Below are 24,927 nucleotides of genomic sequence, written 5' to 3' on the forward strand. Positions count from 1 at the left end.
ACCTTCGTCATTGGCTGAAGCAACGCCACGCCCTAGGCTTCAGCCAATAACTAAGAGCGGGCTTGAGCGTGGCGTCACTTCAGTCAGTGAGGAAGGGCGAGAAATTCAAAACTGGCATGGAATCGATTTGTGAATCACTATATTACATAAATATAGAACGGTTTATTGTGCGACCTGAGTGCATGGCAAAGAACCACAGCTGATCGAACTTAATCCATAGGCGTCCATTACAGCGTCTTTCATAGCCCAGTTGCTGCTACGGGACGTTAAACCACGGATACTATAACACTACCCTTATCTGGGTGCTATTAAGGCATCAGACTGCTAAACGCTTTAACAGCTGGGCTTACCTTTAGGCCGGTTCGAATCCTTGCTGCCTTGCTTCGAAGCCTTGCTGAATCCTCTCACACTTCCACGACGCTCCTTCTTAGCGGGCAGCTCACATTTCGCATAAATTCAGCACTTTTTTCGCGTCAGCGCGGAATGCCCACCGAGCGCCTCAGTCGCGGAGCAACGTGGCGAGTCGGCCATCCGGGCGCAGCGGCTGAAAGCAGCCGACCTGCATACACCAACGCATGATCGCGTTGCCTGCGGTGCAGTTGTCGCTAAAAGGGTCGCAACACACGTAGTACATACAAGCGAGTCCGCTACTTTTAGCTTGCGCATCTCGCCTCTATAGAAAACAAGCAAAGGAAAGACAACGTGGCAAACAAAAGCCTACTCAAAGAAATAACCTGTAAAGTTCTAAATTCTTGAATCTCTCCGACTACTCAAGTAGGATTTCACTCTTTCCAATACACATCCTTTGGTTGCTCTCGGTCTTGCGACCTCAAAATCTGCATTGAAAAGGGAAAATGCACGTTAGTTTATTATCGTTGTCCGATGTCCTCGTCAAGGATTTTAGGTCCTTTAGTAGTAATATCATTAAATAAATAAATAATTCAGTAGCGACACAATAACTGACCTATTATTTCATTCGTGTAAACAAGGGTGAATCAAATCAACTAATTAAATACTTATCAAAATTCTCAGGTATATAATTCTTACGCATAGATGTGCTTATACGAGGCGTCGCCTATCTAAATGACCAAACCTCAAAAACAGCGCTCAGAGGGTGTTGTGGCATTTTTGTAGGTGATCCGTATCGAAGAAAATGGGAAAACCTGTGTATATAATTAGAAGCTTCACTTCGGCGCAGTCCATATCTGATAACGTAAAACAAGAATATTCACAGCCAAAATAACGGCAACCGACCCACCCAAACGTTGTTTCGGTGCAGACTGGGCGATCATAACGTTAACGGCGTCACCGCGGCGTGCGCCGGTAATGGTCGCGTTTCGATGCGCAACGAAAAGCAGTGCCCTGCAAACGATCGCTTCATTGTCCGACATCTGTTTTCGTGTTGTCGCCATGGGGATCGCTTTTCTCGGTCACGCCTTTGTGACTGGGCGCTACATATACAAGTTATGGCTTACTGCTTGTCTGAACGCCAGGTGCAAGCCACAGAGGGAGCAGCGGAGTTGAGCAGTTCACGTAGCAATACGGACTGCTTGGTAATTCATACTGCAGCAACTGGGCTCAAGAAGACGAAGGCCAGAGGACATGACATCCCAAACGCTTGTGGCCTCTTGTCTTCTGGTATTGCCTCTTCGTGCGCTCTTTCTGGGCCGTTCAGCAGCCTTACCCTGCTAAACTGAATGGGCAAGTATTGACCCGTCATCACAGTCAGTTAGCCACTGGATAACAGATACCATCCGAAACTACCCTATAGAAGGTCAGAATCTTGGCAACAAGTGTTCCAGAGAAGGGGCAGAAAGCTTTAAAGCTTCTCACTGTATATCAATGAATGCGGGTTTATTTTTACAAGGAAAATTCTCGTCACCGACGGATCCGCTTCGCGCCCCAGTCTAACGTGTCTCCTATCCAGAACATCACATCTGCGGCTCTTTGTATTATGCCATTATCAACTTGCATGTTCACACCCTCTCTAACTCTGAGGTTTCCCCCTTCCTCTTTGCACTGAGTGTGGACTGGCAAGCAGGAGACATTTTGGTCCGGCCGACCCCTTCTTCCTTATTAATATTAAAGCTTTCTTTGTCTCTCTCTTCCTTTCTCTCGCTCTTTATCCGGTTTCACGTAGTGATAGCGTGCATTGTGAAGCCAAGCTTTCCCCTCTAACCCAGTTTGTCATCAGGGCGACGACTGCAACCGCTTTTTGCAAAGAAAATTCGCTCGTCGTTATCTCATCAAATTCGAGTTGGACAGGCGGTCGGTTGCTTTGTGGAAATAGATAAAAATTACATCTATTTGGTCACCTCTGTCCAGCGTCCCGAAAAATTCGTTCCTAATATCAACCAGTCGAGTCCGTCTATAGGCCACGCCAAAAACCATGCTGACTACTAGCGGAAAAGTTCTGCCTTTACAAAAAAGATCTCACGTGTTTAAAAATGAAATGTTCAATACCCTTGCTGGCAGATCATAACAGAGAAGTTGGTCTATGATTCATCGCCGAATGCTTACCAACAGATCTGTGAAAGTCATGGGCTTCCCCAGCTGAGATTCACCACGAGCTAGCGCCCAACTTGCTGCTTTACCGCAGCGTGAGCTTCGCTCAGTGATTGCCGCGAGAACATATGCATTCATAATATTTGGTACTAGCGGCATTTTACGCCGACGTGTTGATGCGTTTACCCTGGCACCGCAGTGAGGCGCTTGCGCATCTTCAACACCTGGCGCAAATATTTTACAGCGAAACGCTGTGTCAGGGAACTCGTCCGCGACAGCCCTGAATGTTCTGTCCCGCCACACGAGCAGCTGGCCCTGCCCTTCCGCGTGTCTTGCGCGCTGAACAGCCAAGTGTCAATGAGGGGACGGACGTCGCTGTAACCTAGCGGGTCTTTCCTCATAAGTTAGCAGAATTCTTGGCATCGACTCTTGCTAATTAATCTTCGTGTCTGTGTCTCAAGGGCACCCCTCCCTCTCCAAGAGGAAGGATCGCATGTTTTCTTGCATTAGCTTCGGGGCACTCCCCTTTCCAGCCTCCCTCGGAAGGCCGAATTTGGGAGAAAAAATTTGCAGTGGTTTAGCTCTGGTTAAACCTGGAGGATTGCGAAAGCAACGAAGAGAGAGAGAGAGAGAAGCGATGGAGAGCGCTCGGCAGCGGCGCCGGCCCCGGCACGCTAGCGCGGCGGCGGCACCAGTCACCCGCGCAGCGACGGCGGCGGCAGCCCACCTGTGCGCCGTGTGACGTCACCGCTCCTCGCGCATGCGCAGTATAGCCTTTGATCAGCTCTGCGAAATGGCTCGGCGACTCGCGTAGCGTTGCTTTCGCAACAAAAACGAGCCTCGGTGAGCAACGCGCGATGCCCTGCGACTGCTCTGGCCCATTTTCGGTGTCGTTCGTCGTCCCTTTTCGAACTCCTTCCGCGCGAAGATGGCAGCGGATTCCGGCCGGCTCGTGGAAGCCGCAGCTGTTACGCAGGCATCCGCAGCTTCAACCTGTAGGCCGTTGCCAGATCAGGTGGCACTTAGTCACGGCACAGAGCGCCGTACATTGCTGCAGCCGGTGATTAGCCGCTGCTGGTGGCAGCCTCCTCGGCGCCAACTCGTCGGCCCCTGCCGAAAGTTGCGTGCAGAGTTCTGGTGGTGGCGGTGGTGAAAACTTTTAATTGCTGAAATAGAGTTTGGGAGCCACAGAGTAGCCCCGCTACATGGTCGGCGTCCCTAGTCCGGGACACCGCATGACAATGCCCCATCTCTCGCCCGTTTCACTAGAGCCCTTTGGGACTGAAGCGAGGAGCAGTTGAGGAGGGCAGTCTCCCATGCCTCTCTGGAAGGGGTAGGGGAAGGGGAGAGGTGGGGATTTTGAGTACATGCCCACACCATGTGGAAGATATCACATGTCTCCCCACAGTGCGGGCATCGCCCATCCGTGTTAGGATCGTAATGTTTTAAGATTGCAGGACAGAGTAGAGTACCTGTCTGCAGGCGCCTTAAAGTTCACTCCTCCGTCTTACTCAGCCCCTTTGCAGGGGCCGGGAAAAGGCGGTGGTTGTCGCTATAATGCGTTATTATTTCCCTGAATCGGAGCAGCGGCTGGTTAGACTCCGAGCCAGAGGAGCTTTGATGAGGAGCCCGGTGAATAAGCGCTCGGGCAGCCGCGTCAGCGGCTTCATTACCTCGTAAGCCCTGATGGCCAGGAGCCGAAATGATTCTTTTCGGTGTTGGATCAGTGGCAGTCCATCTTAAAATGCAAGCAGCTAAGGGGGAGATCTCCCCTGCCAAGTAATGACCACATGCTTTTCGGGAGTCCGTAATGATGATTCTCGAATTGGCGTGGGCGGCAGCAAGCGCTATCGCTACTTCCTCGGCTCGCATTGAATTCGGGGCTCGAAAAGAGAGTCCATCAACGTGCATTTCCTGGTGAACGACAGCGGCCGTGTAAAATCCCGTGGGCGATGGCCCTGCTACGTCTACATAATATACACCGGGTCGGGAGCCGTGTTGTCTCTCAAGAGCCCGAGCCCGCGCTTATCGTCTGTTTTCGTGCATGTCGGTTTCCATGTTACGGGGGAGCGGGGAGACCCACAGCATATGGCGCCACAGTACTGGGATACGCTACACCTCCTCTGGAGTGCAATCGTGTTGTATGTGTAAGCGGTTTAGCAGGCGGCGCCCAGGGCCGTCTGCATAAGCCGCGTGTATTGGTTCACGAGATCGGCCTCCCGCAGCTCCTGGTAGAAGTTTAGCACCCCCAATGCCTTGAGTTTGGCATTAAAGGTAGCCACCGGGATACCCAGGGCTCGCTTAGTTGCCTTGCGGAGGATGGCGTCTATTCGCGCCTCGTCTTGCTTAGTAGTGCGGAGATATGGCACGGCGTAGAGGATCCGGCTAGTCACGAAGGCATAGACGAGCCGAAGCGCGTCCCTGCTCCGCAGACCGCCCCGCTTGTTGGAAACGCGGCGGATCATGCGCCCTACCTTTTCGCGGGAGCCTTGCAGAGTTCTGCGGCACAGCGCATGCCACGCTTCGAACCGCACACAAACACACACGCCCACACCTGCACGGCGCTCTTTCCTGTATCTGTTGTCTCGCCTGTGCTCTTCGCCGCCTTCCAGGCGTCGTTCTGCCGGCCTGCACACCATTGTGCGCCGTCCTGCAGTGTTTTTCGTCTGTATGCGGGTGTGATCGATGGACACGCGCTACAACCTGCTGCTCGACCTCGGAGCCACGGCGGGCGCGAGTTCGGCCGCGCGATGTGAAGGCACTTTATGATAACTGCGAAACAGCTGCATGCAGCCCCTTGGACAAGGCAGACGCGGGACCATCGGACCAACCGCAGTCGCCAGCTGAGATTCAGCGCGCTTGTGTGCGGGAGAGAAATCGTCACCCAGCCGCACGTGAAGCCGACCGGCTCCATGATAAAGCCGAGCAATAACGTCAGTCCTGGGCTGCTCGCAATTCCAGCTTTCTTGGGCATCATTTTTATTTCTCTGGAAACTGTCGAATATTGTATAAGGTACCGCAATAAAACTATTTGAGGTAATAGTCCAATCTTATGACGAGTATTTGTCAAAACTTTGCATTAGAAGTTTGTTCTGTAATCTCACCTAGTAGTTTAGACTGTCGTTGAAAACCAACGGGGTGCGTTTTTGGCAATAAACAGCTGCAAACAACTTTTTTGGTTTCCGAGGGTAGATAGGCGGATGTATTGATTAGTATGACGCAGTCTTACGGTAAGAGAAAAACTGCGTGCATAAACAACTTCCCGTCGAAATATGCGCTTCTCCAGGATTTCTGGATATGCAAACGCAGGATAGAGACCTCCGGCCCAGCCGTTGCCGGATCATTGGCACCACGGGGAGAACTTTTCGCTGAACTGTTCGCGTTGAGCAACACCTTGTCCAGTTTACTTTTTTTAGCACCTTTTGATTTTTTTTTTACCGCTGATTTTTTTACACCGTATTCACATGTGAGCCGAAATCAAGAAACTCCAAGCACTGGATTTTCGTCCTGCAGCGTTACATGAACTAACAATGTGGACGGGAAAACTCTAATACACTCCATTGGGATTGCAATCCAATTCTTACCGCAGCTGTGTATTCGTGTTCAAAAGTCCAGCTCTTATTCTTCAGCTTCTGGATAGGATCTACTCATGGTGGAGAACTTAACGGTTCTTCTAATGGTTGTTGTCATCGTATCGTATCTCCGCGAATAGTATATAGGCTCCCAAAGCATCGCCGAATGGCGCTGCTGCGCCTGATGTGTAGCACCATCTATGGAAGAAAAGTAAAAACCTGGACGTTGGTCGTTGCACGCGCTGCTTTCGCCACGCTTTCCTTCAAGCGCGTTTTCTTGCGCGTGCACGTGCTCGTGCTGTCGCGATGTTTCGCCTGTATTGCGGCTTCAGGAAGATCGATGATGATGATGATGAAATAACTTTATTTGCACCCGTCAAGGAATCAGAGGGCTAAAAAGACGAGTCTTGACCGCCGTCATCAAAATTTTTTTATGTGCTAGTTAGTGGCTTATCTTAAGGAAATTATATACAGCACAAAAAAAAAACAGGGACAGCAGAGAAGACACAAACAACTGGACTAGCGCTGAACTAACGACACAAATTTTATTGAAACCGGCAGAGCTTTAAATACAAAAAGGCCATCACATGGCCAAGAAGATAATGAATCGCCATAAGATTGTCTAACCAGCATCAAAACCACTCAAACGGTTATTTTAGAGGGCGTGGACAACATACATTCCGAAAATCACGGGAAGGCATGTGCAGCTACTCAAAAACGGATGAATCATAAAAAACAACAGAACAGGAAGTCATATCGTATCAAAGGCTGAGGCACGGAAGTCATTAAGCTTTCACGCGTTTGACAGTGCGTTTGCTACGCTTAATGACTTCCGTGTCACAGCCTTTGATACGATATGACTTCCTGGGTTCCAGCTGCACAACTCATAGGCAAGGAACAAAACATCTGGGCTGGAGGAGGTAGCACAAAACTCTCGGTCATAGCTAGGGCCAGCGCAACGGCCTGCGCGCAGCGCAAACACTCTTTGTCCATTCTTTTTCTCCGTAGCTCGCAGGTTTCGTCACCGTCCACGATTCGTTGTTTCGAGCTGCGCTTCAGAGCGCAGCTCCCTTGTTCACTCGCTTATAAATAAGCGTCCAGGGCTCCTAGACCGGCTGGTTGCTGTCAGCCGGTCTGTCAACGTGTCTCTTGCGTATGCCAAAGCCTCCAAGCGAGAGAGGATAGAGCGACACAGCTGTTCCCGATGGATGAAAATAAATGAGGCATTTTTGCATCGAGGCTGTACTTTTTAAAGTGAACTACGGAACCGGCGCGGAAAAAAAATAGTCTTACTTACCACACTTGTACTGGCTCCTTAGCTACAGCGCTTGGTCTGATACCAAGCGCGAGGTATACAAGTGCGATCCCCACCGTAGTAACCGCTTTTCGGTCAAGGCGAAACGCAAAAATACTCCTGAATTCAGCTTATAGTCGAGGTTGAAGGACGCTGCCATGGGGTCGAAATCAGTCCGGAAGCTACGGCGTTTCTAAAAACTTCTCCCTCTCGTGTCATTCGAGAAAAAATTATGAATCATTAACTTTCAAGGATACCGGTACTGGCAGGGCGCCTTAAATGCGGGCCCTCGAAAGGATCTGAATGCCGCAAAGTCGCAAATCAAAAGCTACACACCTGGCGCAATATCCTGCCGAGCAGAGGAAGAACACAGGAGCGAAAACGTTCGGGTGCTCTTCGACGCAACATCAAAGGCAGCGGGGCAAGTGATAGCATATGAAGTGTTCATTATGACTGCGTGAAAAAGTTTCGACTCTGAAAGTGTCAGCGAATGCACGAGATCCTGGACCCACTATCTACAAGGAGCCAAGAACGCAAAGGCAGATGTACATTCAGCTTTAATGAGGAATTTGACAACAGGAAATGAAATTTTTTTTCTTGTTCATATTGGGCGTTAAGAGCGGTGTTTACATTCGACTGCTTCTGTATGTATTTCTTTCCATTCAAAATATGACACTGATACTCCTCTTCTAGGTCGAGACTATTCTTGAGAGCATTGATTAAAGCCTCGATCACGCTTCCGATTACGCAGTCACTCTTCTTTCAATTCCAGCCGAAAAGCACCCGCAAGATCCTTAGAGCAGTCACGGAAAGAAGCCGCCGCGAGATTCCAGCCAACAAGCCACGACAGGGTGCATGCTGTATACGCACGCACCTAAGCAACCATTAGGGCTGTCTATAGAACGAAGCATAATCAATCAGTTAGACAGGCAGAGCAGAACGGTGGGGCTTTAACATGCAGAAAACCAAAGTAATGTTCAACAGCCTAGCAAGGGAACAGCAGTTCGCCATTGGTAGCGAGGTGCTGGAAGCAGTAAGAGAATATGTCTACTTAGGGCAGGTAGTGACCGCAGATCCGGATCATGAGAGAGAAATAACTAGAAGAATAAGAATGGGGTGGAGCGCATATGGCAGGTTCTCTCAGATCATGAATGGTAGCTTACCAATATCCCTGAAGAGAAAAGTATACAACAGCTGTGTCCTACCGGTACTCACCTATGGGGCAGAAACGTGGAGGCTAACAAAGAGGGTTCAGCTTAAGTTAAGAACAACGCAGCGAGCTATGGAAAGGAAAATGATAGGTGTAACGTTAAGAGATCGAAAGCGGGCGGAGTGGGTGAGGGAACAAACGCGGGTTAATGACATCTTAGTTGAAATCAAGAGGAAGAAATGGGCTTGGGCAGGGCATGTAATGCGAAGGCAAGATAACCGCTGGTCCTTAAGGGTAACGGAGTGGATTCCAAAAGAAAGCAAACGTAGCAGGGGACGGCAGAAAGTTAGGTGGGCGGATGAGATTAAGAAGTTTGCGGGGATCCAGTGGCCGCAACTGGCGAAGAACAGGGTTAATGGGAGAGACATGGGAGAGGCCTTTGCCCTGCAGTGGGTGTAGTCAGGCTGATGATGATGATGATGATGATGATGGAACGAAGGCTGCTAGATGTGGGGATGACCAGTTTTAAAGCCGATACTTCGGTCAGCCTTCCACGGAAGCCAACATTTCATAAGACGAAAGCGATATGGGTCATTTCCAAGTGCTTTCAACGACTCGTGCTCGTGTTAAAAAAGCGCGGACAAGCGTGCAGGGTGAGAAAACCATGCAGGTCCGCCTTACCATTCCTGCGTAACGTCGCTCTCGTAACATTTTAGCTGCTTGCGGCTCCCTTTAGTACGACAGAAAACGCGTCCATTGAGAATATTGAAGCAACGAAACGGGCGCAGCACTGGGCAAGTAGGGTTATTACTATTACAGTCGCAAAAACAAAAGCAACGCCTAACAGAGTGAATGCCGTGTTTGTTGTGTCTTTTCATTGTCATGGTCTTTAGCACTGACCTAACGTGATAGGCAGCAAATCACAATTCATAGCCCATCGATTAGAAATAAGTGACAGTAACTTTCTTCCTCAAAGCAGTTTCAAATCGGCCGGTCAAATCTAGCGAGTTGATAATTTCGCCAGCTCTTGCAGCCGGCAGCTGCCTTGAAAAAAGCTGAAGGTCCTCTATCTCGGCAAAAGAAGTCGACATTTCCCAGTTAGGCAGTGGCCCGAACAAGCATCAGCGGCTTAACAATGTGGCTCTATGTTTCCGATTAGCCCTCCTGTTCTGAGTGGTCTAACAAGGCGGATAGATTTAGCTTGTTGTAATGCAGTAACAAGTTCAATCGAAGAGCGTAGCGCTGATCAAATTTGATGGTCGAGACACAAGCTCCCATCAGATCTCCTTACACAGGAGCGAAAGACAGGAAAAGCGGTGCGCTGATTTGCGAACATGGGGAGACGTGTTACGAAACAATCGGGCACTCGCACAAGCTGCGCCTAGCTCCCTTTGTGTACATTTCACCGGAGGTGACATTCACGCCGCATGTTTTCCTTGGGATTACACAATTGTGTCCGGTGTGCTGTGTGTTACAGGGACAGTCGAATATGCTTTGAAGGATTGCTGTTTGTTCTACCTCAAGTGTTCTGAACGCATGGGCACGGGTCCCTTAGCACAGCTTTGTTTCCATTTTTCTTGCCCTTACCCTGCGTGAATAACAGTGTGTGTGTTTTTTTAACGCCCACCTTAGTCGTTTGCATAGAAACCATTGTTCTTAGAAGCGAACTATAGTTCCCGGGGCCTGAACTTGCGTGGGCGCTGTTGTCTATTCTGCCTCATTTTCGGTTTCCCTGCATGCAACATTCCACGCCCATCTGAGGCCCGTTTGCGTGACGAGCAATCTAAGACAACAAAGAGGGCTCTTTCGGGCTTTCATCTTGGTCCCCTCTCCGCCTGTGTGGCTACAAAATTTTGCGCTGTGCAGAAAGAAAGAATAAAAGAAAGAAAGAAAGAAAGAAAGAAACAAACAAACAAACAAACAACAAAGAAAGAAAGAAAGAAAGGAAGAAAGAGAGAAAGAAAGAAGGAAAGAAAGAAAGAAAGAAAGAAAGAAAGAAAGAAAGAAGGAAAGAAGGAAAGAAAGAAAGAAAGAAAGAAAGAAAGAAAGAAAGGAAGAAAGAAAGAAAGAAAGAAAGAAAGAAAGAAAGAAAGAAAGAAAGAAAGAAAGAAAGAAAGAAAGAAAGAAAGAAAGAAAGAAAGAACGCCTTGCCAGCTGTGAACGGTGGCTTGTTCAGCCTGCAACGCCGCTCGCAACGTAAGACGGGTAAATTTAGTGTCACTTCCCGAGAGTCCAACTGTAACTTTGGCAACACGGTGCTGCACGGGGAAGGAAAGTGTCCTTCGTAATGGACCTTTAACACCAACAATGTTTTTTCGAGCAATGAAACAATGAAATTAGGTGCAGTGCGTCTTCTAGGCGCACGTACTCACCGCACCGACCTATCTCTCAAGACCCGGTCTGGTTCCCCAGCGTCCTTGAGTGAATTAAGTGCAGCCCTGACCCCGTAGTGCGTGGAAGGTGGGGACAACACAGGTCGAGCGTACATTTGTTCGGGCTACTGGCCGTTTCTCCGAATTGTTTTCTCAAAGTAAGGCCAAGCCGGCATTCTACGCGATTCTTCACCGTAAGAGGCAGCTGGCTGCGCACGCTGACAGCGTTAAGTGCGCTGAAGCCGAATCTAAGGAGTTCGCCCAATTCACTTCGCGCTGAGTGCATTCTGCAGGGAATGTTACTGAAGTGCATCGCGTGGCACGGCGCGATTGACACTAAAGGCAAGTGTCAGTCCTTGCATGGAACACTGAAGTAGCTTGTGTTACAGGTGCATTACTCGTTGTGCTGTGAATATTCCACAAGCCGCTAACTCGTATTCGCGCATAAAAATTATATAACATCGGTCCGCAACATGTTACAACTTCTCGCTCAACAAGTTTGTCGCCACGTTTGAGGCGAGTGCAATCGACTTCCCTCACCGAATTCATTTCCACGCTCCCTAATTTAATTTTCAGGGTCGTCGATAAAGCCAGCACCACAAGAAAACTCCAGAATTACGTGCAGCGAGAGAAAAGCACATATAGAAAATTACCAGTGGAAGGTTGCATTCTCTGCAATGGTGACAACGGGACATACGGGGAGAAGAAAGGAGGACAAAACACAGCATTTCTCGTCTGTCGCGTTGCAACCATGGAATGCAAGAACCAAGTCGCTCAACAAGGTGTTTTGTTCATTTGCACTCGATGCACTTTTACGAGCTGAAACCGAGGGGCTAGGTATGACTCCGACCATAGAAGAGGGCTCCACTGGAATAACTTCAACCACTTTGATTTATTTGCTATTAATAAAATATGGAACATGCTTTTCGCTACTAACTCCTTCCACGATAAGTAGAGCTAGAAGAAATGCGAAATAAAACATTCATTTTACGAACAAGTACGTATTTTTATGTTATTTATTAATTGAAATTTAAAGTTGTGGGCATTATAGGTTGACAGGAAAACTATTTGGAAAATAGAGAAAAAGCATAATGTGCTTCTAGAACACCTACACATATGGAGTAATCACGTCATGTGCTCCTATACATTGACCTCTTTATATTGCCACAACCTGTTGAGGACCTAATAAAACATAGTAGAGCAGAACGTTGCGCCAGTTGGTGTAGTGAAGTATTCAAGAAAACTTTGCGCAGAATAACACAAGACGGAAAGACACGCACACACACACGAGCGCTCGTGTGTGTGTGCGCGTCTCTCCTTCCCATTTTGTGTTACTCTGCGCAAAGTTTTCTTGACTAATAAAACACTTGAGTGCGATTGAATTAACTGCTATGTTAAACTTCTCAACAACTGTTTTCCACTGATATAATTGTATTGAAACCTGTCTATGTATATTCCTGTCGCATGCCATCCAACCGCGGTCCAACTACGTATTCCGCGCGAGCCTTCTCAGGCGCGCTCTACCCGCACCCCTTCACGTGAACGGGTGGAATATTCCTGGGCCGGGCGTACGATATGTCGGAGGAGAAGTCGCCCGGAGAGCTCCCGTTACATCCTGCACAGACAGCGGTGTTGAGATTTCCACTCACCCGAGCGTCGACGACCTGACCCGCAGGGACGAGGAGGAGGGAGCAGCTGAGACGACCACGTGTGCGGCACGACGACCGCGATCTTGCACAGCCGGCTCCACTATCAGCAACGACTCCCGCCGAGCAAGGAAGCAGACCCCGCGGGGCGTCTTTTACGTGTGCCGTGTGATGCACTGTGTCAGGCAGCGGCGCGAACGACCAACGCGACTCAGTGTAGAGGAGCGGCGACTTGGGAAGCAGCGGCCCGGTCTTCCACGCTTCCGCGAGTGAGCGCACCCTCGACGCGAACTCCAGCTGGGCAGAGCGCGAGGACACTGCGCGGACGCCAAGACGACGACGGCGGCAGAGATGCATCGGAGACGGCAGGATAGCTCCGCGGCCAAGAGGGGAGAGAAGGCATTCTTTCTTTCTTTCTTTCTTTGTTTCTTTCTTTCTTTCTTTGTTTGTTTCTTTCTTTCTTTCCATCCTTCTTTCTTTCCTTCTTTCTTTCTCTCTTTCTTTCTTTCTTTCTTTCTTTCTTTCTTTCTTTCTTTATCATTTTTTATTTCGTCATTCGCTTCTTTATTCCTCTCCACACTTTCTTTTCTTTGGTTCATTCATTCCTTCATAGTTACTCCCGTACTCTTGCTGTTTCTGGAGCTGTTTACGCGGTGATTGCTTGCGCGTGAGCGCGGGAAGCTGTGGCTACCGAGCGCGTCTCTCGTGTGAAAAACAGAAAAGGTGCTCCCTCCTCCTCTCTTGCCCTTCCAACCTTCTTGCATTCATGCGGACGCATTTGACTGACTGCAGAGCCAGAGTTATTTCGATTTTTGCGTGAGAAGATAATGATAGCCTAGTGGCACACCTCCTCCGATTCTTGTGAGCGCCCGTACATATCCTGGACTCTCTATGCGGTTCGGCCTTCTTGTGGGAGAGTTTGTTGCGAGTATTTCGTCCCCTATTTGCTTTTTAATCGGCACGAAAGAAAAGCCTCTGGAAGCAGACTGAAGCCTCTGCAAGGGTACTGAAGGCTGACGCTAACAGATGCGGTAGGTAGCGATTGCGTTTCGGGGGCTTCACCAGCTGTAGCTACGTACGGAGACGCTGATCGTCATTCTCTCAACTCTGCCGCACGTATTCAGTCGTGAAGCCTGTAAATTGAGCTTGTTGCTGACGGTGCAGTAATTGTAATAGCGTTTCCCGTTCCCACCAACAATTTCATTCTTACGTCTTTGCTCTTAAATAGCCCTTGAGACAGCTTCTGTTCGATACCACTGGGCGATTAAGGCACGGAGCCCCATAAGTTTTTGCGCAAGAATCTCTACGCAGTGTGCTCTATTAGGCGAGCCATACGCGATTGAAATTTAGACGCTTCACAAACCGCGAAGCTTTTCTTCGAACTCTTCGCGGCTTGGTATCTGCTCGGCCCATGGACTGCCGCGTATTCCTGTGACCTTAACTTAGTTGATCAAGTTCCAACTAAGCGAAGACGTTATTTCAACAAACTGATCGACAAAGCAGCTCTTGCCAACTGCCGCTGAGTCCAAGTCTGTTTTAATTAGTAGACATATTTAGAGGTCGACTGCTGAGAAGCAAACCCATTGCTTCCGTTCAGCTGTAGGCTTCGAAGTTTCCCTCTTCTTCCTCCGTTGTCCCCTGAGCAATCATCCTCCAACATCGAGCCTATATAGAGGAAGCTCCGTTCGTCGTTCATTCCTGTACACGACTCAAGATAAGGCGCACATTTTGAGATTTCCCCCTGATGTTGATGGGATGCTGAATTGTTGCCAGCTTTCAAAGCCCAGATGCCCCAAGAGGTGAGGCTGCATTTCAAAGTAGGTAATGGGGGAGGTCCTTAGGACACAGAACACTTGAGGACACAAGAGGACTTCAGGAGACAACTACAGTGAATTGCTGAGAAAGGATTATTATAAATCCATATTATAACAGCGCGGAAAATGAGGACGAGCGAAGATCCAGACGACACGAGCGTTTACTTTCAACTAAGTTTTGTTACACACTTGCATTTATTTACACGCTTCGTGCGAAGACAAAGTGCAGGAAAGAACCCGACTTATCAACCCTGGCTGTGACTTACATTTCCGCGAAGGCACCCTCCAAAAATTCAACTTCGCTCTGATCAAGTGATTATGATGTTTGCTGACGGACGAAGTATCACCTTTACCAATATGGTAAGTCTCTACTATCTCCAGTACCGTTTGATCCTTATGCTTGATGATGACTGACATTTCATGGAACAGACGGTTAGAGGGGTGATTTCGTGAACGACAACGGATAGGAAGATACGATCCTGTTACCGCTCTCCAAAGATTGGTTGTGTTACATAAGGCGGATGTTTAAACAACGACCCGTCTGTCCAATGTAGTAACAGCAAGAAACGGATATCCTGTAGGCGACACCCTTCGCACCATCTACAATTCTGTCACCGTGCTTTACAGAACAAATTTTTCAGTCTTCTTCTTTCATCCGGCTGCCGCCCTCGCTGCACTGCAGGGCAAATAAATACTGGCCAGTTTTCAGCGTCAAGAAAAAATGACTTGAACGTTGTATTTTCTGCCCACGTTTCGCATCCTGTGCGACACGGCGTGTGCGTACGGGATTTTCTCTGCCTTTACTATGTACAGGTGAATACCAACCTTTACCTCCCGATTCTTGGCCGATCCCACAGTGTGGGTATGTGCCATTCTGTCTAAGGCTACAACAACAACAACAACAACGTGTGCTGCAGTTTAACACGAGGCGTGTTCGGCTGCGGCCAAAGCCAGTCTCTGCTCAGTGAACAATGCGGGGGGTTCGTGCTGCGCAGGACCGGCCGCCTGAATGGTCGTCAGTTCTTGACGCACGTGTATCTTTCCCGCAATTTTGATGTGCGGGCGGAGTCCAGAGTACGAAGATATGAGAATCAGTTTTTGCATTGCGGAATAGTCTTGATTGAATAGTTCGATTGATGATTAGTATTGACTCGGTTTCGATGCATTAAAGATAAGAAAAAACTGTGGTCATAGCCCAGTGCTCTCCCGCAGTGGTCAGCGAAGCTGACCTCTTCATGCCGCGGCGGGTTTGAATCCCCGTCGTAGGTATTTATTCTATTTGTTTTCATTTACTGATTTCACTTGGCACAAACTCACAAATATCCCATGATCTTGTTACTGCTCTCGCACTTGGAGAGTGGAGGTGCTCCAGGTTGGCTTCTTTATAAACACAGTAAGCAGTAACACGGTAAGAAACCGCAACTCGTTAGGAAGTGATTAAAATAGCTGGCTGCTGATTATGACCTTCAGAAAAAGCAAGGTGATCAGCTCGAGCAAAGAATAACAGTCGAAAAACTGTATTCACAAAGGTACAGTCTAGAGATCCAGAGATTGCGTCATCTAGAGAGAGAAAGCCTTCCTAAAACCACCGCACTAGTTGGGAATGTTGAGTCAGAATCAGAATCAGAATCGTTTTTATTTAGAGCATGAACATGATTACATGAAAAATGTATTCAGGTGGAGGTCCCGTAGTCGGTGACTGAACTCGGAACTCCCGTACATTGCGGAAGATGATGCTGAAGTATGTCATCGGGTCCATAAAAGAAGAAACCGAGCCCCTTAACACTGTTGTTCAGTTTAAGAGACGCTACAAGACAGACAAACTGCTCCAGAGAGCAAATAAAACGCGCATATACACGGAAGACTTTGGTCGCTCACCCTAAGAGCTTGTATTCATTAATGAACACCTGTGCACCGTTATTAAACGATTGCTCGGGTTGAACATTGCAAAAAAGAACGCTGTGAACTGGCGTTTTGTCTGGGCGAATGATGGTAGGAGACTGGCCAAACTAACTGAGACATCACCTGGGGCCTGATTCTCGCGTTCTAGGCTTTTCCCAACCACGCGAGAATCCAGGCCCTGTTCTGTATATTCACATCATTCGCGATATTGAAAAAATTGCGTAAAGTGCGTGTTTTAGCTTGCTGATACTTCATTCCGCTCAGAAATGGCGCCTCTCCTACTGACATTTAAAAGCCAATGTTTTTACTTACCTATTTTTTTGCAAGAAATATTTTGGTTTGTTGCAGGTTGCAGAACTCTACTTGAAGGCCGAATGAAGTGCTATGTTATGCCGCGAGTTTTAAATGCTTTATGTATCAGCAACGTGCAGGCTGAAAAATGTAGCCGGCGTTCCATCAAAGCTAGGTTTCTGTCATAACTCTTTAAATATGAATGCAGCAAGGGTGATATTATACCATATACATTTGTGACTTTCTTTCTGTTATGATTTGTTTATACCCTGCTGAAAAAAAGTTCTATGATGCAATAACCTCATAGATCATTCATCATAGAATATCATACAATCTGTATGACATATCATACAATCTGTATGATATGTCATACAGATTGTATGATATGTGATACGGATTGTATGATATTTTATGATGAATGATCTATGAGGTTATTGCATCATAGAACTTTTTTTCAGCAGGGTACAGTTGACAGAGTAGGAGTTTATTCTATAATAACAATAACTTTGTATGCTGCATGTTCGCTACTTGCATGCGCGGGGGCCTCAGGTTCCATTCAAGCAAAAATAGTCCGCTTTTTCCCTGAGCCTTCGCACATTTTTATGCTGCAAACAAAAATGAAACGAAAAGAAAAGAAATATTGAATACCTGTGAGCTGTCTTCTTGATTCAGCTCTCCCCGGCGGCTGTTGTCAGCGGAACTCGAAACACGTCGTCTTGAATTGCTAATGCAGCACGCTAGGCTAGCAGTTCTAATGATTTACAGCAGCATACGAAGAACGTGCCTCTTCTCATAAGCTGTATCGAAAGGGAGGGCAATAAATAACAGCAAAAAGTAAAAACTGAAAGCAGCTTACAACGCGAAAACGACTTGTGGCTTGCGTGTGACCGCTCCTTGTTTCGCGAAACCGGCTTAAGGAAGCAGGCCGGCCAGCTCAAGCAATTTTTGCCTCCTTAAGACACAGTCGTTTCCGGGACCAACAGCTGGACTTAACGTTGGCGCTTTGGAAAAATTTCCAAATTGGCAGGATTCAATGTATTCGGCTAGGACAGAGCGTCTCCCACGTGAGCCGGCCAGCATGGTATGCAACACGCGCACACAGAAATGAAAAGAAACGCTTCTACGATATTCTTTCTCATTAATATGCTTGACCAGAACAGCCGTTTGCGATTTTGCGATTTTGCGATTTGTGCGCTTCTGCTCTTTGCGATGCACTGAAAACACTCCACCAACACCTGTGAGGAGCGCGCTAAGACGGTTCCTCGCTACCGGCAACGTCACGTGGTGTCCTGTTATGTAACCTCACACTCGCCGCTTAATACAGCGTCGCAGTGCAGTTCGTTCGCGCTTTGGCGCCAAATAACAGGTCATGTGACGATGACTTCATGGTCACGTGATTTTACACGAGAACACGATCGTCGTATGTGAAATTTTTAGCCATCGAAGACGCCGTCAACGCCGCAAATGCGTCGCTAATCGCTTCGCTGGAAAATGCTCGTGGGCTGCAGCAGTATGCTGCAGCATGCCTGATTCGTGGCATAGAGTTTCTTACTATTACCTAGAGGGAAAGCTGGCGGCGCTGCACTTCAGCCACCATGGACGCCCAAAGTATCATGGGTCGGTGAGCTACTTGTTGCGGCACAGTCGTAATTATTCGGAAGCATGGAGTGGCACTACTAAGGCGTTTCATTCCGAAAACGCAGTTCGTGTGTGCGCAGCCGACTTTCGCGCGAACGCAGTGTGCAAAACCCATAGCAGTGAAAACGCGACGACACAAGACGCCAATAAAAGGTTTCACTTTCTGAAATGCCATTAAAAACCTCTTAAAGTATCTAAGCAACAACATTTTTTTTTGAAAACACATTTACATTTAAAAGTGCGCCTGTTAATAACGAAATATTAGTTTTTGTAGTGTTCATTACTTGGCCAATAGGAGAGCTAGCCATCCCTTATTTTGGGCGAACTTTGCACTTAAATGCTTTTCTGCTCGTTTGTTGCAATTTACGCACAGGATATTGAACGTTAGGACATTCATGATTATCGAATAGCGTTTATTTTTGCATTATTTTTTGGCCGAAAGTTGTAGTTCTGCAGTCGGTAGCTCACCGCCCCATGATGCTTTGAGCGCCCATGGTGGCTGAAGTGGTCTCGAGGGGTCGCCATGCAAACTCCCATAGACGGGCTGCCAGCTTTCCCTCTAGGTAATAGTAAGAAACTCTATGATTCGTGGGACACACTCGCGAAGCTGCTTTGCTTGACGGGCGCGCACGGGTGGTGCACGCGTCCCGTGAGATCACTAAACACTCCGTGAAATATCCGAGTCCAGCAACAGCTCTCCAGGCACAAACACAAAAATGCTGTACGGTGTGAGGCTCTCCGCATGTGCCTGGATGTACAATCGGTGACAGGATTACACAAGGTTCTTGCCTTGTGTAATTCTTGGTTCTTGCCTTATTCAACTAACAAAGAGTAAAGCAAGATTGGCAAGAAAAAAAACGGTAAAAGCCAATTCTAATCAGGCCGTAAACCAGAAAGAGGTCATGTGAGGTGGCAAGAAAGTCAAATTCTTACCTATACAAAAAATAATCGGATGCTCGCTTGCACAACCTGGCCCTTTTCTTGCTACGTGGAAAGCCTTCGTTATTTCGCATGAGCGCTTATCTCTCTGTGCTCCAAAAATGGTCGTGTCATTGATAACGGGCTCACACAATTTACATTCGAGGCAATGCTTTAGCAGATGAAGAAGCTTTGCAACAGGCAAAGACCTGTCATGTTCGTTTCATCTATGATTTATGCAAGCTTCCGTTTGTCCGACACAAAACTTTGACGCCTTTCTAGGGAATTTCATAAACAACTCCACTTTAGCAAGACACGCACCAAAACTGATGCTTGACGTTGCACCCTTTACAGTTTGATCCTTGTCGTCTGTACAACTCTGCCAACTCCCCGTTTTGCCTACATTTTTTTTTTCTGAGTTGCTTTGGTGGCATTAATATGTATCAGGATAGCTCAGAAACATCTGGCACACGTTGGTGGCTCGGGCTGTCTAATTACTACTGTATGCGATTATTCAACATTGAATAATTAGTGACCGATTATCTCCAGCTCTGAGCGATCACATGTGCGTTAACGTGTTTGTTAATGTCCTAATTGTCGCCTGTGAGGGAAAAAAATGTCGTGCCCAGAAACACTGGCATCTTTAATTTTCATTCACATCTATGCTCTCAGTTTGAGTTCTTTTGGGTCATTTGAATTCGAAATGATGCGAGTATCCCGCCTGATCCCTGAAATTGCGTCGTCTAGGCTCTGGTATATTTTTTCGAAGACCAGACTCAAGCGAGCCGGAGACAATCTTGTGTGCGATGACCGCTCCGGTCTCTGGCAGTATTCCTTGCTACATGTGCCGCATTCGGATGCGTTACTGCCAGAGCAGTAGCGTTGTTCTTGTTGCAGGTCATCATCAGAGAGCAGCTCGCCGCGCCCTTTATCCTGCTGGCTGAAATCGTGCGGCTACTCAGACTGCCGTTGTTGTTGTTGTTGTTATTGCTTTGTTGCCTTAGTGACATGGAACATACCAACGTAGGGGGTTGGGCCAGGGTTCAGTGAGGAGGGCTAAGAGAAGAGTGTATACTGGTTGCTAGCTAATGAATGTGCTTAGTGCAAGAAATCGAAGTTTAATTAAAAAGAGAAGAAAGAAGAAAAAAGTAGAGGCACAGATTATAGAATTCAACAAAACAAAAATACTGAGAGGTGCTTTTAAATTCGGAAAATTTGGAATAAAGTTACCACGCGAATCGGCCGGCAATGTAATCGTGCAAGTATTCGTAAATTTAATGCAATGCATGACCTCTGGCTCTCGCACCGAAAGAGAGGAGAAGTAAGGTCTAACTTTGTAATGGGAATTTCTAGATGCGTCCTTCTCTGATGCGTGATCTCCGGAAAGAGATTAAGAAATGCTCCACTGTTTCTACTTCTCCACAAGCCGTGGGGGAGTGACCTCCTGTCTACGTTAGTAAAAATTATGCGGGAGATCCTGCACCGCAAAGAGTCATCGCTACCTCACAATGCCGTGATTTACATGCACTAGCCTTCTATGGGTACATGGGACGTCGTACCCAACAATTCTGGACAAGAACATTTTTTACCAGGAAACAGTTTAGGAAAGCAATTTTTTCATATAATGTAAGATTCTAGTATAACAATCGAAATATCCGCCTACCACACGATGGCAGTTTTGAAGTTTTTTTTTATGCTATTAGCGTTTCGCTAATAGCAAACAATCAATCTTCATGGTTTCCCTAGAAACAAATGATCACCCTCAAAACAAATGTACGAACCGAAGCAACACCTCAATTATTTCCAAAAACAAGGGAAGTTTTCCGAAGGTACCTTGTGATACATCGTGAAACAACAGAAGTGTCAGAGATTTGGCCATGGATCCCAGAGTTGTCGTGGCCGCCAAACCTGTGGCAAGTGGGCATCTAATTTGCACAAATCCGATTACTGCATTGTGGAACCAAAATGCGCTTACTGTGATGGAGACCACCCCATAACATAAATATATTAGTTATAACTGTTAAGACTAAGGAAAATATGACATTTCAGGAAGCACGAAATTGGTTCACACAAGCACAAGGAAGGTTCTTATTCACAGGAAAATCAAATTAAGCTGATGTGGTGCGACGGGGCGGGACACCACACCGGCCTAGGGTACGTGCCCTGGCCAAACACAGTGAGCCTGAGGCTGGGTCATCGGCACCCCCGGCCGATGCAGCAAAGGCTGCCTTGCCACCTCTCACAAAGGACTCGCCAGCTCCTAAGGCCGGGTAGGCCGGAGGGGTCTGCAACAACTCGTGCATCCGCTGCTAGTCTGCGGACCTGCAGAGCCTCAAGGGTGGCGATGGACATAACGCCAAATTCACCCCAGCTTCAGCGGAGGCGCAGCTCTCTTGAGCGAAACAGGAAAGAAAGAACCCCAGTAACGAGCCCGAAATGTCCGGAAGCCTAAGTTTTTAAGTACACCCCCGAAAACCCATTCAACATCACATTTTTAATCACTGGAATTGTCATGGATTGTTAAAATCTACAGCGATGTAATAAGTATTTTGAACTTGCTTTCCCTGGTCGGCCTATGTAGACAAACTTAGGACCTCAAAAAAAAAAAATCATTTTAAAGAGGTATAAAGTATTTCAGTGTTTATGCAAGTGAGCAGGCTGTTTGGAAGGGCTACTATTTTGGTCCATAGTGGGGTTGCAATCCACGAAATAAAGCTTAAGACTAAATATGTAGCTTTAGCTGCCACTATTCTTAAATTAAAAATAATAACTATATGATCGCTTTATACTGAGCCGCATCTAAGTGGAACACTTCATGATTTAGAAGCACTTCTTGCACAGCTGCCAGAGCTATATCTGGCAGTGGGCGATTTTAATGCATACTTCTATTTTTGGGGTAGTGAACAAACGAACACTAGAGCCTGTATTTTAATAGATTTTATTCTCTGCAATAATGTGCGCCTACTGAATACGGAAAAGCACATATACTGTTTCCAATCGCTAGAAGAATGGCCTCCTTAGATTTATCTTTTAGTTTGCCATCTTTTTCATCGATTTTAAGTGGGATGTTCTAGATAACATATGCGGAAGGGATCATTCGCCTGTCAGGATCAGCCTATCATCTTCACTATCAATCATGCCTACCTAACCTCACCGTTGGAAGCTGCCTTGAGCCGACTGGGCACTTTTTTGAGGAAAAGCCAGCCTGGAGACAATATTTTCGTATGATCTCGGTTTAGACGATCTGAATGAAATGTTCACAACCTGTATAATCACTGCTGCACGGCTGTCTATTCCTCATTCATCGGGACTGGTGAGACAAAATGAAAAGGTTTGGTATTTACAACAATGTGAAGAAGCAAAAAAAGAAACAAAATAAAGGTTGGGAGTTTTCTGTAGACATCGAACTCATGAAAGCTTTGTTAATTTCAACAAGGCGAGAGCCACAGCCAGGCATATCCGTCGGTGCGCTGAGAAAACTTCATGGCAAAACTATATATCTTCCATAAACAGTTCAGCTACATCAAATAAAGAGTGGGAACAAGTCAGTAAATGGTAACTACTACCCCTTCACAATCCCTTTTCTCAGTGCCCGACGTACACAAACAAGTATTGATGAACATTACTGATGACGCGGCGTTCAACTCTTTAGAGGAACTTCATTCAGGAAAATGGAGTGCCACAGGGGTGTACTTTAAGCACTACACTTTTTACACTTTTTGTCCTGACAATGAATCCCATGGCTAAATTAATTCCAAAGTCCGTTATGTATTCAATCTATGTCGATGGCCTTTAAATAGAATGCACATTCTCCAGCCTAACAACCTGCGAGCGACAGATAAAACTGACTTTAAAAAGATTTGCGGTTTCGGCACACAGAAATGGGTTTAAGTTCACCCCACAGAAAACAGAAGCGGTTCTTTTCTCGTTCAAAAGTGCATGGCAGAGAGATCCTACCTTGCAGATAAATTAAATTATACTTCCATTAAAACAAGAACATAAATTTTTAGGCATAACAAACGGCAAAAAACTCACAATGCTATCACACATAAACACGCCTAAAAAAGAGTTCCACAATCTCTCAACATAGTCAGTGCTCGCAAGAAGCGTCGGGGGTCTGATACCTAGATCATGCGTCCTGCACATTTAGCGCTTTGTGGTAAGTTCATTCTTAGATTATGGATGTATTGGGTATGGAGCAGCAAGACCGCCACACCTAAAATAATATGGATCCAGTTCATAACTCAGGCCAACGCCTCTGGAGTGGCGCATATAGAACATCTGACATAGTCAGCCTCTATGTAGAAACAAATGAACCCCCTCTTGAAATAAAGAGAACCGCTCTGACTTGTGCACGTCCTTAAAATAAGGTCACTACCAAAACACATCTGCTATCCACTTGTAACGAAATGTCCTCCCAGAATAATATTCAACAACAAACGTCAATCTAGCAGGCCACTGCTTTTGGAATTTGAAGAGATGTGCCAGGATCTCGACGTACTGGAGAAATTGCCTGCACTTGCACAAAGACGAGATCCACTACCTGCATGGTATTATTTTCATGCAATATGCGATCCCAATCTTGCACAGTTCCGCAAAAGACAAACTCCACAACAACATATCATATAAGAATTCCTTGCACACGAGCAAAGATAGTGTCTTCGCAGATAATTATACTGATAGTTCGAAAGCGGATGTTTACGTTGGAAGGGCAGTGACATGACAGACTTGGGAGCAAACAGTACGACTTCCACGGTGTGCATTCATCTTCAGTGCCGAATGTTAAGCAATCTGCGTAGCAGTATAAACAAATATAGTAAACGGGAGCCTCACGAACCGCATCATTTACACAGACTCACTAAGCGTACTGAAAGCTATTCACTCTAGAAATGCCATCACTCCGCCACTTGGTAACATCACACACAACATAACGACAGCCGCAACTCAGGACAAAACATAAAACTCTGCTGGGTCACAATTCCTGTGAGAATAAAAAGATATAAGACAGCAGACTTATGCGCTGCTCAAGCTCATGAAAAGCAAACGAAAAAGTAAATATGCCTTTTAAAGATTGAATGAACTTAGTACATAGTGAATTAAGGGAAAAAATTGCAGTCCGCTTGGAAAAACCGACAAATAGTAAACTACGCTTGGTAAAGACAGTTTTAGATGAATGGAAGTCTTGTACCCCCAGGGACGTTTCAAAGGAGTGATTAGACGTTTTTAGCAAACCGGAGACGTACTACCGGAGACGTATACCGGTTTCCCGGACCCGTCCTGCGCATGCACAGTGGCATTGTTGGGGTGAGGTGGTGCCGCTGCGTGTGCGCAGCCGGCATCCGGTAAACCGGTAAACATAACCGTTATGATAAAAGCGTCTATTATCTGGCGTATTCGTACAGGACACACACACATCACGCATAACTTCATATTGACAAAACAAGACAAGCCACTATGTGAACAATATAAAGATGAACTAACAGTAAATTATATTCTAGTTTCGTACACAAAGCTGGAAACACTGAGGAAAAAATATTTTGCTGTATTTTGCAATGAACACACACCATTCCACCCAACACTGCTCCTAGGGGATGACGCCCTCGTTGACTTCTCATATGTTTTAAAGTTTTCAACAAGAGCAGGTGTTTTGGACAAAGTGTAGATCTGATAAATCGCAGTCAATTTATGGCAACAAACGCTTTCTTAACCACACCTCAGCCACTTTCTCACTTCTGAGAAAAAGGCTGGAATCATTATTTGATTTCTTGGAACCCTCGACCTCCTTGCTCATCTAAGGATAGTTGCAGAGGTTATCCCACTTTCTT

The 24,927-nt window shown here is 46.8% G+C and overlaps 2 protein-coding genes across 3 annotated transcripts in view; one reads left to right on the forward strand and one right to left on the reverse strand.

The window, feature by feature from the left end:
• LOC149365116 (scoloptoxin SSD14-like) overlaps window positions 1–12,681 on the reverse strand; it is a 135,116-nt gene extending 122,435 nt beyond the window's left edge. Inside the window, exons 1-2 of one of the 2 annotated variants that reach the window (XM_089575186.1) lie at window positions 12,543–12,630; window positions 351–559 (exon numbers count right to left, since the gene is read on the reverse strand). The gene's annotated coding sequence lies outside the window, so the exon portion shown is untranslated. Of the gene's footprint in view, window positions 1–350; window positions 560–12,542 lie in introns of both variants that reach the window. The other variant, XM_089575183.1, reaches the window with a different exon arrangement.
• Window positions 12,576–24,927, forward strand: part of LOC149365120 (uncharacterized) — a 36,798-nt gene continuing 24,446 nt past the window's right edge. Inside the window, exon 1 of the mRNA XM_089575195.1 lies at window positions 12,576–14,713. The gene's annotated coding sequence lies outside the window, so the exon portion shown is untranslated. The remainder of the gene's footprint in view (window positions 14,714–24,927) is intronic.

Source organism: Amblyomma mixtum, chromosome 2 (assembly GCF_055824585.1).
Source record: "Amblyomma mixtum isolate Tamu chromosome 2, ASM5582458v1, whole genome shotgun sequence".
In the NCBI taxonomy this organism is placed as follows: Eukaryota; Metazoa; Arthropoda; class Arachnida; order Ixodida; family Ixodidae; genus Amblyomma; species Amblyomma mixtum.